The sequence below is a fragment of the Loxodonta africana genome, chromosome 27 (genome assembly GCF_030014295.1).
Source record: "Loxodonta africana isolate mLoxAfr1 chromosome 27, mLoxAfr1.hap2, whole genome shotgun sequence".
Classification (NCBI taxonomy): domain Eukaryota; kingdom Metazoa; phylum Chordata; class Mammalia; order Proboscidea; family Elephantidae; genus Loxodonta; species Loxodonta africana.
This window is the reverse complement of record NC_087368.1, coordinates 26,499,350-26,516,466: the sequence shown is the minus strand read 5'-3', so window position 1 is coordinate 26,516,466 and position 17,117 is coordinate 26,499,350. Positions and strand designations below refer to the sequence as shown.

Below are 17,117 nucleotides of genomic sequence, written 5' to 3'. Positions count from 1 at the left end.
TAGTTTTGTTTTTCTTAGTTTTTTGCATACCTATTACTATTTCTTTCCACATCTTCTAGAAGAATTATAAAATTCCTCTAAACACTCTTTCCATATGGTCAAACATAACAACTACACCCAATTTTGCTTTCCTGGACACTCCATTTCTGTAGCTGCATGCAGCAATCTAAAGTGGATTTGACTTGCTGTATGGCTGTTGTCCTGGAACTTTTATTTGCTCCTCTTCTAGTTGACGTCTCTGTTTCTTATGTCCCATGTCATCCTCTTTCTTTTTAAACTATGCTATTTTATTGAAGTGTAACTTCTAGTACTTTCCTAAGAAAGAGTGCTTTGGAAATTATATTTTTTGGATGTTTGCATGTCACAAAATGTTTTTTATGAGATCCTCATATCTGATGGATAGTTTGGCTGGGTATATTATTCTCAGATGAAATTTATTATCCTGCCAAATTTTGAAGGCATGCCTTCAGTCTTTGTGTGTTCAGCTTTGCTGTTAGGAAATCCAGTGCTATTCTGACTCCCATTGCTTTATACATGAGCTGTTTTCTCTCTCTGGAAATTTTTTTAGGATGTTCCCTTTATCCTCTGCATTGGGTGGGCCTTTCTTTTTTCAACATTTGGAAACTATGTGTGCTATTTTATTTGGAGACTTACAGCGTCAGTTCTCAGAAACCTTCCTGCGTTATTTCTTTACACTTTTCTCCCCTGTGGTTTATGTGTTTACTCTTTGTAGAATTCCTGTTAGTCAGATGCTGTACCTACTAAATTGATCTAATTTTTAAAATCATTTTTCTCCTTTCCAACTTTGTTATACTTTGAGCTATTTCTTCAACATTATTTCCCAGTCCTTTTGAATGTTTAATTTTAGTTATCATAGTTTTAGTTTTCAAAAACTTTTTCCTGTACTTTGTTTTGTCTTCTCTGTTCAAAATAGATTTTTTTTCTGCATTCTGCATGGTTTCTGTATCTTCTGGGTTCTTTTTTTTTTTTTTTCCTGTTTAGTTTGATCTCTCTTTCCTGTTGGAAGCTTTCTTGAATATCTGTTGATCCTGGACTGGCCTTTAATACCTAAGAGGAAGACACTAAGCAGGCTATTGGAAGATTGGTGGGTTCAAGTAAGGCTGTCATTCAGTGGACTTTATTACAGAATAATGGATCTTTTCCACAGTATCTGTGGTTTTTCTTGCCTGAAGGGGTATACATCTGTTTGCTCTCATTCTGGGGGCAGTGTGAGGATGGGGGCTTAGGGAACCTTGTTCAGTTTTTAGATTTTTCACTGAATTCCCCAGAGCTCAGCCTCATGTCTTGTCCTAGTCCTACTCTGCTTGGTGCCTTGCTAGTTGAGTTTCTTTGGAAAATAAATCTCTCTTTTTCTGTTGGTGGCAGAGGGCCCTCAATTTACTGACTGTGCTATGTGTGGTTGTGGGAAGGGACCTGGTACTTAATCTCAACTCCATGTTTACAGCTTTCTGCTTCAACCCTCCCTTGTAGCATCCTGGGCTCCACAGGGTGATGGGACTCCTTTTGGCCCTCCGTTTCTTAGATGTATAAGTTGGGACTTATGCTCTGCTGAGTCTGTTACCATCTTCCATTTGTTTTCCATCTTCCAAAAATTCACTAGAATTTTTCATCCTGTGTTGTGTCCTCTCCCATTCTCATTGTCCTTGTGGATTGGTAACTATTCAAAGGAAATTCCTTCCCCTTCATTTTAACCAGGTTTTAAGAGGTAAGAGAGAAAAACACATACAGTCAATCTACCTTTTAACCTAGAATGAGCAGGCTAGTACGTTATTAGTTCTACACATTAAACTTAACAATATATTCACTTTTATGTGGGCTATCTACATTTAGTAAAAATACCTATTTCTGCTTGCACTCAAATTGTAAAGGACTCCATAGAAAATGTTGCCTTGTTTTACAAGAATAAGCAAACTTTTTTTTCTGCACTGCCCCTCATTGTAATCTTGCCCAACCTTATTCTTATTAATATTTATTAAACTTATATTGGCCAAGTGACCTCAGTATCTAGGCGTCATTAAGTTAAAAGCAAATTCCCAATTTTCAATACTTTTTAGCTTTAAGTGATGCAATATTTTGCCAGTTTCAGATAAGAAGCAGTCATAAAGCTTGGAGCATAGTCTTATCTTACTCCAGTTTCTCTCCACTAAAGCAATTGTATGGATAGGACATTGATAGGCTACCATTGTTTTCAGTGAGTGTAAAGTGATTTCGGGGTTCCTGGATGGTACAAATGGTTAACATGCTAGGCTGCTCGCTGAAAGGTTGCGACTCATGTTTTGAGAGTTTGAAATACACCTTTAGTTCATAGCGCTTATCAAGGTAGGCTGCAGTGTACGTGAAATCATGTCACCACAGAGGGGCAGCCTCGTCACAGGTTACTTTTCTCCTTTCCGGTGCTAGAGGGTTTATTTACTCCTAGATAAAAAATACCGAGTTAGGAAATGATGGTTAAGATACATGGGACAAAGTGGATTGAAAATGTAAGCAAAAAAAAAAAAAAAAAAAAACGCATTAGAGAAACTAAAATTTCCCACTTCTCATTTTCCTCAGTGGAAGTGAATTCAATGTTTTAGATTGAGGTTGGTTTGCAGTTATTTATAGTGAGCCTGCTGGCTGGAGTTTGCCTTCATGAGGCAGCAGAATTGACGATGGTATTAACATATTTAGGTAAGTATGGTTTTACAAATGCTATCTATTTTTAAGTCTAAATACATTTCCCTTTTAAAGACTACATCTTTTAATGACGTGTGCTGTGACACAGGTCCAGGGCTCTTTTTGGCTTTTGAGATTATACAAGAGTATACACCCTGACTTAGTGGCGCGCCGGGTGAAACAAGCCTTCCCTAAATACCGCTACCTGCCAAGGCAGGGTGACACTGTGCGGTCACTTACACAACAACTGTGGGAGAGACTCTGGTGAAAATGAAGTTACCCCTCGAACCTACCATTTCACAACTCTCAGCCTTTTCAAAAGTGGCACAAATGGCTACGCACTCAGCTGCTAGCCAAAAGGTTGGCAGTTCAAACCCACCCAGAGGCTCCTCAGGAGACAGTCCTGGAGATCTGCTTCCAAAAGTCCACAGCCTTGAAAACCCTGTGAAGCAGTTCTGCTCTGCACACTTGGGGTCACCCTGAGTTGGAATTGACCCGACAGCAACTAACAACAACGAGGATTTTCAGACGCTACAATTTTAGTGTCAACCATTTGTGCTCCCTTGCCTCCCCTGCTCCTGAATAGAAAAGAAAGAAAAAGATGAGAACAAAACTCATTGGATTGTGTATAATAGATTCCAGACATGGGCTTTATTGCATAACTTAGGAGATATACATTAATCTTTCAGAAACAAACGCCCCCAGAGTTTTCATGTAAGATGGGTACTTCTTCCAGCCTGCCAGGGTTTTCATTCCAGGGTATGGAATCACTTCCTGCCTCACTGTCTTTCTCTTGCAAACAGTGACGATTCAGTGACGCATGCAGAACTCTGATGTCACGAGTCCATCTTGCAAACAAACAGGTTGTGCAGTGTTTCTAGATGTTTCTCAAGTAATATTTGGCTAAGGCTGATAATAATAACAACCAAGACATAATTGATTCAATGGGATGTTTATGGAGGGCTTGTATGCTCATTGTATGCCACACATTGTGCTGGCCTGGGGGTAGGATGGAGATAAGGTAAAAAGCCATGGTCTCTGTCCTCTGAGCTCACATCTCAGCGAGGGGAAGGTATTCATTTATTCTCTTGGCAAGTGAGCTCCGACACCGTGCAGTAAACTGGTATGACAGACGTAGTCTCTTTCCTCATGGAACTTATATTGCAGTGTATTAAAAGCTAGAGGGTTTGTCTACACAAAATGCTATTAGACTAATCAGGATGGGCTGTGTTATACCGTGGTAACAACTAACCTGAAAATCTTAGCAGCTTAAGACAGCAATTGGCAAACCATGGCAATAGGCCAGATTCAACCCATGGCCTGTTTCTGCATGCCTTGTGAGCTGAGTATGGCTTTTGATGTTTTAAAAATACTGTATAAAAAAAAAAAAGAAGAGGAAGAACATGTGACAAAGACATGTCCGGTCCACAAAGCCCTACATATTTACTTCCTGGCCCTTCACGGAAAAGTTTGCTGACCCCTGCTTAAAATAAGGTTTATATCTTGCTCATGCTTTGCGCCCATTGTAGTTCAATAAGGGGCCTGTCTTCAGAGACCCAGGCTCACTGAAGCTTCCTCTGTACCTGCTTCCACATCTCAGAGGCAGGAAAAGAGAACATGGCTGCGGTGGATTAATTACTTTCCTATATGGCGTTTCTAGCCAAGGTCTTATCACTCTCAGCCAGGTGATTGTGTGATAGTGTAATTGTGGCCTACCAAGGGGGTTGGTCAGTTTTGCCTTAAAAGAGAGCCAATTCCAGAGTAAAGAGGAGACCCTACCACCAACAAAGGAGATACCCTCCCCCCCCGCCCGGAGACAGCGCAGTGGGCTTCCTGGCCCATAGAGCACTAAAGCTTGAGTGCCTTTGGGTAGAGACTGAGCACCAGGGAGAAGTCTATGACTGACCCATGAACTTGGAACTTGTCAGCTCCACAACCGCGTGAACCATTTCTTATATGGTCCACGAGTTCTGTGAGACACTGCAGGGAATTAGGGAACCCAAAGATGGGAAGGAGACTGGTGAGGGGAGAGGGAGTAGTTGGTGTTAGAGATGATGGAGTGTACAGCAGCTTGGAAAAGTTAGACATTTGGGACATCTTTAAACTCTGCCTCATAGGAACCAGCTTTGTGCTAACCCTTATAAATTATTCATTTAATGGCAAAGCAAAACTTCTACCCCAAAGTGTCACATGTTACTTTTGCTCAGATTTCATTACTCAAAACAAGTCTAGTTTAACATGGTGAGGGTGCATTCTTCCCTTGGGAGAATATGGGTGAACAGTTACCAAGTCTACCACAGCTCTCAAGCTCTGGAGAAGATAGGATGAACTCTGTGTGAGGGACCTTCAGGGTGAGGAGTTAAGCAGGAGAGGGAAAGGCATTATGGGCAGGAGGTACATCAAATGCAAAGGGTTGGAGACATGAAGGAGTATAGCGTGCCCGGGAACTATTGATATGTTCCATGTGGCAAGAGAAGAGGGAGCCTGGGTGAGGGGGGAGTTTGGACATTGTCCTTTGGCCAGTGACTTATTTTCAGACTGGAAGTTACATGATCAGATTTGGGAGGTAGAAGGGTAATTCTAGTGGCCGGTTAGGAAGCATGGTGGGGAAGGACTGGAGACAGAGACCCATTTAAGAGTTGTTATCGGTTAGTATATTTTTGGTTGCAAAAAGCCAGACTACCAATTGTGAAGCTTTGGGGATGTTTAGTTATAACAGGGATCTGGAAGTGGGCAGTTCCAGGGCTGGTTCAACCAGGATCCAGGCCACTCGGTCCTTTCTCTGCGTTGTCTTCATCAGATTGGCGTCTTAAGCTTGTCATCACATAGTCTCAGGACTCAGAACTCTACACATTGCTACCAGATTCAAAGATAGAAAGCAGGGTGGCAGCTAGGGCAGGAAAAATGTTCTGTTCTTTGAAGGACTGTCTTCTTTCATTGTTAAAGAAAATCTTTCACATGAGTTTTCCATGGCCGATTTTTTTTGAAAGTAGATCTCCAGGCCTTCTGAAGTGCCTCTGGGTGGACTTGAACCTCCAACCATTTGGTAAGCACGTGAGCATGTTAACCATTTGCACCACCTGGGGACTCCATAGCACATTGGACATGATATTGAAAACATTGCTTTATTGCCATCTCCTCCTTAAGGGAAGGGAAACAAATTTGCCTTGACTTTGTTTCTCTGATCCCAAAACCCAATGCCATCAAGTCGATTCCAGCTCATAGTGATCCTCTGGGACAGAGTAGAACTGCCCCATAGGGTTTTCAAGGAGTGGCTGGTGGATTTGAAGCCCCAGCCTTTTGGTTAACAGCCTGAGCTGTTAACCACTGCACCACCAGGGCTCCTGTTTCTCTGATAGCTCTTAATAAATATGTGTTTAATAAATTGACAGAAGAGAGAGTGAACAAAAGAACAGAAATATTTCCAGGTGGAAGTATTCAGAGTCAGTTACAAATAGTGGGTAATGATCAGGAGAGACACCTGGGTTGGAGATCTTGCTCTGATAACCAGGATTTCCTGGGAAGAGTGTTCAATGCAAGAGGAGTTGAGAATTAAAATGGAAACCAGGTGCATACATGGCGAAAGGTACAAGTGGTTCCCACTCTTTTCTCAGCAAGCAGCGTAACCCAAAGGTACGGGAAGACACATTTTCCTTTCTTGAATGCCACCAAAAAGTTTGAGAAATCAAATTAGACCTGTCTTATAATGCCAGGATTCCTAGAGGATTTTAATTGTAATTGGTTGGCTTAATTGTTGCTGAGAAATCTGGGTCATTATAGGAACTGAAGTAGTCTTGCCTTTCTGATAAGCAACCCAAAGTCCTTGTATGCATCTTATCTCATATGCCTGTAAAATCTCCTTGGCAAACATGTATATAATAACTGTATGTGGCCTTGTTGGTCTTTAGATCTACTTTGCTTTGAAAGTTCTGTGATTTACCTCCCACCAACCAGATATAATGACTATTTGTGTTTGAGCTGACGCAGAACTTTGTGTACGCTTAAAAGACTACAGAACATTGAGTCACTTCTGTTGCATACCCTCATAGCATCTGTTATTGGAAGGCTCGCCATGGAATTTCTCTCATTCAATGTAATACCCTCAAGTTATTAAGAAAGAAAGAATATTTTTTGTAAAGTCCACCACAGTTTCCTTATATTGCCATTGGATCATGTAAAATAAGGAGGAAGTATTGAAGGAAATTCAATCAAATGTAATTTTTTTGTTGTTAATTTTAAGATTCTCCTATTCTCAGCAGATCCTTCTGCAATTCTCAGATTTCAATAGCAGTTGGCTTAGAGGAAAAAATGAGAACAACAGTTCCAAGAAAGTTAGAGTAGGGAGGATTCCTAACCCTGGGGCAGACTATTGTTAAACTCAGCTGGTGAGACAATGAACTGAATGAAAATTATGGAGGCACCAAACCTTTACGACTATAGGGAAACAGTGGAAATAATAATGCTTTTTTTTTTTTTTTAATGTTGAGTTAATAAGGTCAAATTAAAACGCCAAAGACTAAGGGCAATCAAATAGGTTCATTTTAGTGTATATTTTCATCTGGGCATATTGGGATATGATTTATTCTCAGAAAACTTTTAAACGTAGGCAATAGAATCTGATGCCTTCTGGACCTGTTGTTCCTTCTGTGGGTTTTTCCAAAGTGTGTTCTCTGAAGCAGCATGGTGGGTATGGGAGTGTCTTCTTGTTGTTGAGGAGTCATGGTGGTGCAGTGGTTAAGTGCTTAGCTGCTACGAACAGGTCAATGGTTTGAACTCACCGACCACTCCACAGGAACTTGTGTATGTGTGTGTATGTGTGAGAGGAAGAGAACTTATAGTCCAGAGAGAGAGAATGACTTCCTGTTTACCCAGGGTGGGATTTGCACAGGAGAAGGGAGCTCTGGAACAGCAGATAGTGGCACGGTGCAAGGGCTCCCTGGTGTAGCAGCGTTAAAGCCCTGCCTCTCTTCCCCTAGTTTAGGAAATTCTATTCTAAATGATGAATTAGACTTGATTAGCATTTCCCTGGAGACCTGGGTAGTGCCAGTGGTTAATGCGCTAGGCTGCTAACCTAAAGGTTGGAGGTTCAAGTCCAGCCAGAAATGCCTTGGAAGAAAGACCTGGTGATCTACTTCAAAAAAAAAAAAAGAGCCATTGAAAACCTTAAGAAGCAAAATTCTACTCTGACATACACGGGTCTCCATGAGTTGCCATTGACTCAAAGGCAACAGGTACTGGTAATGGTAGCATTTCATTTGCTCAGTGAGAAATACCACCGTTAATAACAGCTAAACTTCATCTGGAGGAAAGTCAGGAAGAAGTCTTGAGGGCCGGGATTAGAAACCTGAGTGACCTTCAGGGAAGAAACGCCAGTGGGACCAGGGTTTGCTGAAGGAATACTCTCTGCACGTCTTTCTGGGAAACTCCTTCCCACGCCCCCTGGAGTCCTGCACTGGGGGGATGTAACTGACGTTGCTGCTGCTGTGGAAGTTGGAGGCTGGCCACTCCATTTCCTGAGGCAGCAGGAAGGGGCAGAGGCGGAGATGAGGTGGGTTCCAAAGTGGAGATTGTCCTTCTGGCCCGTTACGCAGTTTCTTCAAGTAGACTCCTCTGCCGTTGCCTAGCATTATGGGAGTTTCAACTGATTATTTCCTAAAATTGTCAAAGTCATTCATTGTTTTAACTTTATTCAGGGAAGATGCCCTTAGGATGATAAAATTTTTTTTAGTTGTAGTCTAAAGGAAAGGAGCAACAGACCATAAGCTCACCTGTCTTAGGATTTTCTATGGGCTATAAGGAGTCCCCAAGTGGTGCAAATGGTTAAGTACCCAACTATTAGCCAAAAGGTTGATGGTTCAAGCCCACCCAGAGGTACCTTAGGAGATAGGCCTGGAAAGCTATTTCTGAAAGTTCACAACCTTGAAAACCCTACGGAGCAGTTGTACTCTGCACACTGGTCACCATGAGTCGGAAATGACAGCAACTGACAACAAACAACCTACGTTATATATTGGTTATTTCATGGAATACTCTGAGGCATGTGGTCTTATTCCCATCTTTACAGATCATGAAATATACTTACAGAGGTTCGAAAACTTGTTCAAATCACTCAGCTAATAGATTGGCAGTGCCAAGAATGAACAGTGTCTGCCCCGACAGTTTAATTTTTAACCAGGTCCCTTTACAGTATTGCTGAGAGGCCATCCTGGTAAAGAAAAAGCCACGCTTGGGGCCACCAGTGTGCTCATAGTCAAGTGCTGTGTGAGAATGAGTGCAATAGCTTTGTTGGAGTGGAAATTTTAAGTTGGGCAATAATGAGAGAGGCTAGTCATCTGAACACGGGCTACAGAATCCTACAGAGTTTGTTCATACTCCCTACCCTCTGTTCTCCAGCAATCCTGGCCTTTTGTTAAAATAAAAATAAAAAAAAAACCCGGTGCCATCGAGTTGATTTTGACTCAAAGCGACCCTATAGGACAAGAGTAGAACTGCCCCCATAGGGTTTCCAAGGAGTGCCCGGTGGATTCAAACTGCCAACCTTTTGGTTAGTAGCTGTAGGTCTTAACCACTACGCCACCAGGGTTTGTTCCTTAACTGGACTATGCTTCCTTAACCACAGGACCTTTGCACATGTAGTTCCCTCTTGCTGGAGGTCTATTCCTCACTTTTTCCTCATACTTAGTTAATTCCCATCCTTTTCAGATCGTTGCTCAGGGACCACTTTGTCAGAGAAGCCTTTCCTGACCATCCCTGTGTCCTCTGCTTTATCCTCTCATAACACCATGTATCTACTTGTTCTTTATTGATCTTATCACAGTTGTAAGCTTATATTTGTTCGTGTAACTGTTTAATGTGTATCTCCACCACTGTTCCCTAAGGTCTATGTCGATATAGATGGTTTCTGACCTGTTTACTACCTTATCTTTAGTACCCAGCCCAGTGCCTGGAACACAGTCGGTGCTTGCTATGTATTTGCTGGACAAATGAATGAATCAGTGAGTAAATGGAAAATCTGGAAGACCAGACAGGGCATTTGGGACTGAAACAGAATAGCAATCAGGAGACTGTTGAGCACTCACGTGGGGGCTTGCTGTGATGAAGACAGAGGGTGGTGGATTGTTCCACTGTTAAATCCCTGTAGAAGGGATCAGAAGGCAAAGCTTTGTAATGAGGTGCACCCAGGTCGTTTTTGTGGGAAAAGGGAAGGCCTGCATTTAAAACATGGTCACAGAAATCGAAAGGCTCCAGTCCAAGAGAGTGTGGAGAAATGTTAGCTGGGCTGGTGAGGGCATGAGTATAGAAGCGAGAGAAAAGCAGCAGAGATTTTAAGCCTTGAAAATGGGGAAAATGAGATGCCATCTGCTGTACTGGCTTTCCAGGGTGACTGAGCCCAGACTGCATGTGAAGTCATGAGTGTTTCATAGGGCTTGGGGTGAAGCCCCGAACAGAGACTGGGGTGTTCTGGCCAGGCTGTGCAGTTGGGAGTCACTGACACACAGGTGAAGAGTGAGAATTTGTAAACAGCTGAGTGCCCTGCGGAGGGGAGGGAATACCTTACGTTTTTGTGGTATTCCAAAGAGCTTCCTCATCTCTCGTCATGTTGTCTTCAGAGCGGCCTCTTGAAAACGTTAAGTTCTATAGGCCATTTTTGAGAGAAGGAAAACAGTCACTGAGTGATGTGCCCAGTGCCACACAGATAGGAAATGACAGAGCCAGAATCTAAGGACTCAACCAGAGACCCACCGCTCTTCCATCTGGAGGTTGACAGCTGCAGGCTGTAGCATCAACATGCTACAGTCGTTAACATTTTCTGTATCATTTGTTCTATCGAAGGAGAGATTTTTTTTTACCCCCCCTTTTTTTTTTTGCATATTATGCTGTACATAAAATGTTTTCTGTCATCATCTTTGAATTCCTTTTATAGCACATGTATGCTTTTCTGACCACAGTTTCTGAAATAAAACATTTTTCTCTATATAGGATCACAGATGAGGAAAAAGCAACAGCAACATTGCTGCCACTACCAAAATCTTCCCAGTGGCCAGGCGATACTAGCTTTTGCTCTCTTTAAGAATTTTTCCCAACCATCTGTGTTTCTGCAGGCATCTGTCCGAGTTTCTGTCCTTATCTAAATTAACTGGCGTGACTAGAACCATTGTCAGTACCACTCCTAGGTTTCTGCCTTTTAAATTCATTGGCACTTTTATAAGCATAAAATAATTTTAATGTAGAATTAGGACTGAACTAAAAGTCAGAGTATTATTTTAGGTTATAAGTTGGACAAGGCTGTGTGTGCTAAAATATAGTGAACCCTTAAAATTATTGAAGTACTATACTATTTTTTCTATATAACGGTTGCTTAAGTTACAGTGAATTTTCTCCAACACATAGTAGATATGAGGAAAGGTTAGACCAAACCATCTAGCTTGTGAATACTTCTTAACGATGCTTCATATAACTCAGCCCCCAATACTGTCACTACTGTATTGAAAGTTGTGTGTATGTGTGTATATGTATATGAATAATTTTTCCTGTTAATCTGCGGTGATAAATAAAACAAAGTCCTTGCTCTAATGGTTCTTGCATACCAGTTAGAAATGGTAGACTCTAAACGCATAAACAAATAGTAAATAAGTAATGTCAGATAATGGAAGATGTTAAGAATTAAGTAAAAGGAAAAGAAGAATGTTGAAGGTGGGTGTAAATTTAAGACCGACTCGACAGCAATGAGTTGGGTTTTTTGGTTTATGGTCAAGAAACACCAGTCCGAGAATCCAGATCAGTTATGGTCTTATAGGTCTTCAAGACTTGCTAGGAAGCAGGATGGAGTGCCAACCGAAGCCTCTGAGAAGCTGCCCATAGCTGAGATAAGCATCACTGGGCATCCTCCACACCTCAGAAATGCTGTCAGAGCAAGGAAAGCACATCAGAACCAGGCAGTAGAGCGCTTTCTACTGACTAGGCTCAACACCACCCCAGCTGGCAAAGGAGAAACGTTATCAGGGACGTTTGTCCCAAAGCAGGGCAATGGATTTGAAGCTGAGACCAATAAATTGATGTCTAGTACAGGAACTAAGGAAAGTACCTAAGGTGTTGTCAGGAGTATTTGTGTAAATAGTGGTGCCACTTACAGAGAAGGGGAACCAGGGAGGAGTCATAGGCGTGGGATTAAGAGTTCCCTTTGTCGTGTGTTAATTCTGAGATGTCTAATGGACATTTATACCGCAGGGTCAATAGGAGTCAGAATCGACCGTACGGCACACAACAACAACAACAACAACAAAGTAGACATTCACGTGAAGCTGTTGGCTGTCCAGATGAATACGTACATCTGGTGCTTAAGGAGCATAAGAGGCTACAGAACTTACATTTGGAAGTCACTGAAGTATAGATGGTATTTAAAGCCACGGGTCACACGATGTTACCTAGGGGAAAAAGTGTCGCTAGAGAAGCAAACTCAATCTATAAATTTGCAACTGTGGGAAATAGATTGGCAAATAAATGAGAAGCCAGAAGCAAGTAAGCAAAACTTGATTTCTTCAAGGATTACCTTTTTTTTTCAAGGTTAGAAATGGCCTTGAGCTCACCAAAGTATCATATAGAGCTTCTTAAATGACAAATATGAAACAAAACAATTTTTCTTTGGTGCCACCGTGAAATATTGACTCTTCCATGGCATTTATCTGCAGTGAATGATAAAGAGATGCCTCAGCTGCACTCTTTCCAGCCGTAGTTCATACCGTAAAATCTTAGGTACTAAAGATGCAAAGTTTCTGTCATTTTGATTGAGTTTAAATATCAGATATTTTTAACTTGGAATTTCCGGTATGTTCTACTAGACACCTAAAGTAGACCCAGTGTAGTTTTCTTTCCAGTCGATCATGCTGCCTCTCTTCTAATTACATTTAAAATAATATTATATTACCCATTGCTGTCCAGTGTATTCTGACTCATAGCAAAACCCTGTGGGGGTTCCAAGGAGCAGCTAATGGGTTTGAACTGCTGACCTTTTGACGAGCAGCCAAGCTTTTAACCATTGCGCCACCAGGGCTCCGTCTGTCCTATAGGGTCGCTGTGAGTCACAATCAACTCAATGGCAACGGGTTTAATATTTCATTAAAAAAAAAAAGAAAACCTGAGAAGCCAGAATGTTTTCCAGTGTTTTCTCACCAGCATGTATCAGTCTTTCGGTTGCTCTTCATCGTCAGCAGCATCATCAGTTGTCAGTTTTTGTTTGATGTCTTTTTGTTTCTTCTTTTTTTTAAATTAGCCATTCTAATAAGTATGTAGTGAAATCTTTGTATGACTTTAATTTTTATTTCCCTAATGACTAATGATGTTAAGCAGCTTTTCAAGCACTCGGCTGCTCACTGAAAAGTTGGCAGTTCAAACCTACCTGGCAGCTCTGCGGGAGAAAGACCTGATCTGCTCCTATAAAGATCTGATGGTTAAGATTGTGTGTCAGCTTGGCTGGACCATGATTCTCAGTGTTCATATGTGATCACTCCCATGATTGAATCTGCTCTGAGTAGCCAATCAGTTGAAAGGGAGTTTCCTTGGGGATGTGGCCTACATCCGAATAGAAGCAGACATTCTGGCTTTTTTGCTCACTCTGGATCCTGCAGCCGTCTCCCCTTCGTCTGACCTCTGGTTCTTGGGACTTGAGCTATCAGCTTATCTGCCAATCTTGGGATTCGTCGGTCTTCACAGCCTGTGAGCAGAAGTCCTGCTCTCTGACCCGCCAGTCTTGGGTTCACCAGCCCCTGCAGCGATGTGAATCAGGAGAAGGCTTGCTGTCTCGCCTGCCAATCTTGGGATTCGTTGCTCTTCACAGCCTGTGAACAAGAGCCCTGCTCTCTGACCTGCCTATCTTGGGCTCACCAGCACCTGCGGCTACATGAATCTAGAGAAGCCTCTATCCTGATCCATGGACTTGGGACAGTCCAGCCTCTACTATTGCATGAGCCGTTTCCTTGATATAAATCTCTCTCTATATACTTTATGGTTTTGCTTCTGTAGAGAACCCAGCCTAAGAGAAAAGATTACAGCCAGGAAAATTCTGTGGGAAAGTTCTACTCTGTCACGTAGGCTATGTGTTGAAATTGACTCCATAGCACCTAACAACAACAATATTCACTTTAGCAAAGTGTCTGTTCAAATCTTATGCACATTTTTTTCCACTGAGTTATTTGTTTTCTTTTTATTGAGTTTTGGATGCAAGTTCTTTGTCACATATGTGATTTGCAAATATTCTCCCTGTCTACAGTTTCTCTTTTCATTCTCCTAATAATGTCTTAAAAGAGAAGTTTAAAATTTTACTGAAGTCCAATTTATTTTTTTCTGTACACCAGTGACTTGTGGTTTCGATTTCATGTCTGAGAAATCTCTGTCTAATCAAGGTAACAAAAATTCTATCCTCTGTTCTTCTAGCAGTTTTTAATTTTAACTTCAACATGCGAAAGCTGGACAATGAATAAGGAAGACTGAAGAAGAATTGACGCCTTTGAATTGTGGTGTTGGCGAAGAACATTGAATATACCGTGGACTGCCAAAAGAATGAACAAATCTGTCTTAGAAGAAGCACAGCCAGAATGCTCCTTAGAGGCAAGGATGGCAAGACTGCGTCTTACATACTTTGGACATGTTGTCAGGAGGGATCAGTCCCTGGAGAAGGACATCACGCTTGGCAGAGTACAGGGTCAGCGGAAAAGAGGAAGACCCTCAAGGAGATGGATTGACACAGTGGCTGCAACAATGAGCTCAAGCATAACGACGATTGTAAGGATGGCTCAGGACTGGGCAGTGTTTCGTTCTGTGTGCGTAGGGTCCTATGAGTCGGAACTGACTCGATGGCACCTAACAACAACAACAGCAACAAAGACAACAACATGTATGTGTATGATCCACTTTGAGTTAATTTTTATAGAAGAAACAAAATATGGGTTGAGGTTCATATTTTTGTATATGGATTTCCAAGTGTTTCAGCACCATTTGTTGAAAAGGCTATCCATTCTTCTTTCCACCTTTGTTAAGAATCAATTGTCTATATATTGTCCATATAGGTAGGTCAATTTCTGGATTCCCTATTTTGTACCATTAGTCAATATGTCCTTTCTCCAATACTGCACTATGTTGTTAACTTTAACTTTATAGTAAATCTTGAAATTGGGTAGTGTGATTCTTCCAACTTTGTTCTTAATTTTCAGAATTGTTTTGAGTATTGTAATTTCTTTGCCTTTTTGTATAAAATTTAGAATAATCTTGTTGAATCCTTGCTAGGATTTTGATCTGGATTACATTGGATCTGGAGATCAATTTGGGGAGAATTTATGTCTTCACAATATAGAGTTTTCTAATCCGTGAATATGATCTATCTTTATATTTATTTGTCTTCTTTGAATTCTCTCATTAGTGCTTTGTAGTTTTCAGCATACATATCATGCACATATTTTGTTGAATGTATACATATTTCTTTTTTCCTATGCTATTGTAAGTGGCCTTTTTTTTTTTTAATTTGTGAGTTCCAATTGTTCCTTACTAGCATTTAGAAATATAATTAATTTGTATATTGATCTTGTGTCTACAACTTTGCCAGATTCAGTTATTAGTTTAGAAGCTTTTTTGCAGATTCCTTGGAGTTTTCTATATTGACAGTCATATCATCTGTTAATGGATTACTTCATTTCTCTCCAATCCGGGTGCCTTTCATTGCTTTTCCTAGCCTTATTGTACTTATTTGGACTTCCAGTATAATGTTGAGTAGAAATGGTGAGAGCAGACTTGTTTTTGATCTTTGGGGGAAAGCATTCAGTGTTTCAGCACAGAGTCGGATGTAAGCTGAAAGATTTTTTGTAGATTCCTTTGATCAGGTTAAGAAAGTTCCCATCTATTCTTCATTTGCTGAAAGGAATGGATTTTGAATTTTGAAAAATGTCTTTTGTACCTGTTTTGAGATTGTGTATAGTTTTTTTTCCTTTAATCTGTTGATCTAATGAACTATATTGATTTTTCAGTGTTGCATTAGCCTTGCATTTCTAGCATAAACCCCACTTGGCCATTATATATTATCCTTTTTGTGTATCGTCGGATTTGATTGCGTATATTTTATTGAAAATTTTGGTTTCTGCAGTTCTTAGCAATGTTATTCTGTAGTTCTTTGTTGTTCTTGTAATGTCACTGTTTGATTTTGGTATCCGAGTAATAAACCAAAACCAAACCCATGCCATTGAGTTGATTCTGACTCCGAGTGACCCTATAGTACAGAGTAGAACTGTCCCATATGGTTATGTGAGTGATGCTGACCTTATAAAATGAGTTGGGAACGGTTTCCTCCTCTTCTATTTTCTGTTAGAGTCTGTGCAGAATTGGTAGTATTTATTCTTGAAGCGTTTGGTTGAATTTGCCAGTGAAACCACCTGGGCATGATTGTTGTTGTTGTTGACTGTGTTCCATTTTGATAAGGATTTGGGCCTTTAGAGTCCAGCAACCCCAGGTTCACATCTGACTGTGTTAATTTCCCCTGGGGAGACCTTGTGCAAGTTAGCATGTAGTTTCCTCATCTATAAAATGAGTGGTTATGAAGATGAAATAATAATATACATATAGTCATTCAGTACCATACCATTAGTTGCTACTTTTGCATGTATTAATTTATTAAGCAAGAACAACAACAAAAAACCCAAACCCGTTACCATCGAGTCAATTCCAACTCATAGCAACCCTACAGGACAGAGTAGAACTGCCCCATAGGGTTTCCAATGAGTGCATGGTGGGCTTGAACTGCCGACCTTTTGGTTCACAGCTTTAGCTATTTACCACTACGCCACCAGGGTTTCCATTAATTAATACATATAAATTTTACAATGATGATTTGAGGTAAATATAATTCTAATCCTTAATTTACAGATAGTTTACAAACTACTGCAAAGGGAGATTGTGTAATTTACCCAGGGTTTTTCAGGTAATGTGATGGAGTTAGGATTTGAATCGAGGCTGTCTTATTCCAGAGTCCTCACTTTTAAACACTAAGCTGTACCAACTATAATAATGCCTATCTTTTAGGGTGGCTATTATCATTAAACAGGGCGGTGCTTGCAGGCAGCTAATTTTGTGCTAGTGCAAGGTCATGCTTCGAAAATAGATATTATTACTAATAATGTGAATTATTATTTTGAAGGCAAACTACTTTGGAATATTTTCAACCTGAATAGCATGGTGGTATATACAAATAATGAAATACTTTATTAAAGTCCCTTGCAGTGAAATCCAATATGTATCTGGCATACTTTACACAGTGATATTTTGAATATCAAACCTATTATAATTAGCAACTTGAATTCTAGCCCTGCCTCAGCACTATCTTTTTGTGTGATCCTGGTAATTAAACTCTTGAAATGTTGGTAAATCTGTACCCTGAGGATATGAAGAATATCTGTTCTCACCAC

General features: G+C 40.7%; 1 protein-coding gene across 1 annotated transcript in view; it reads left to right on the top strand.

Moving 5' to 3' along the window:
• NEK10 (NIMA related kinase 10) overlaps positions 1–17,117 on the top strand; it is a 210,985-nt gene that overhangs the window by 75,368 nt on the left and 118,500 nt on the right. The gene's annotated exons all lie outside the window — the stretch shown is intronic.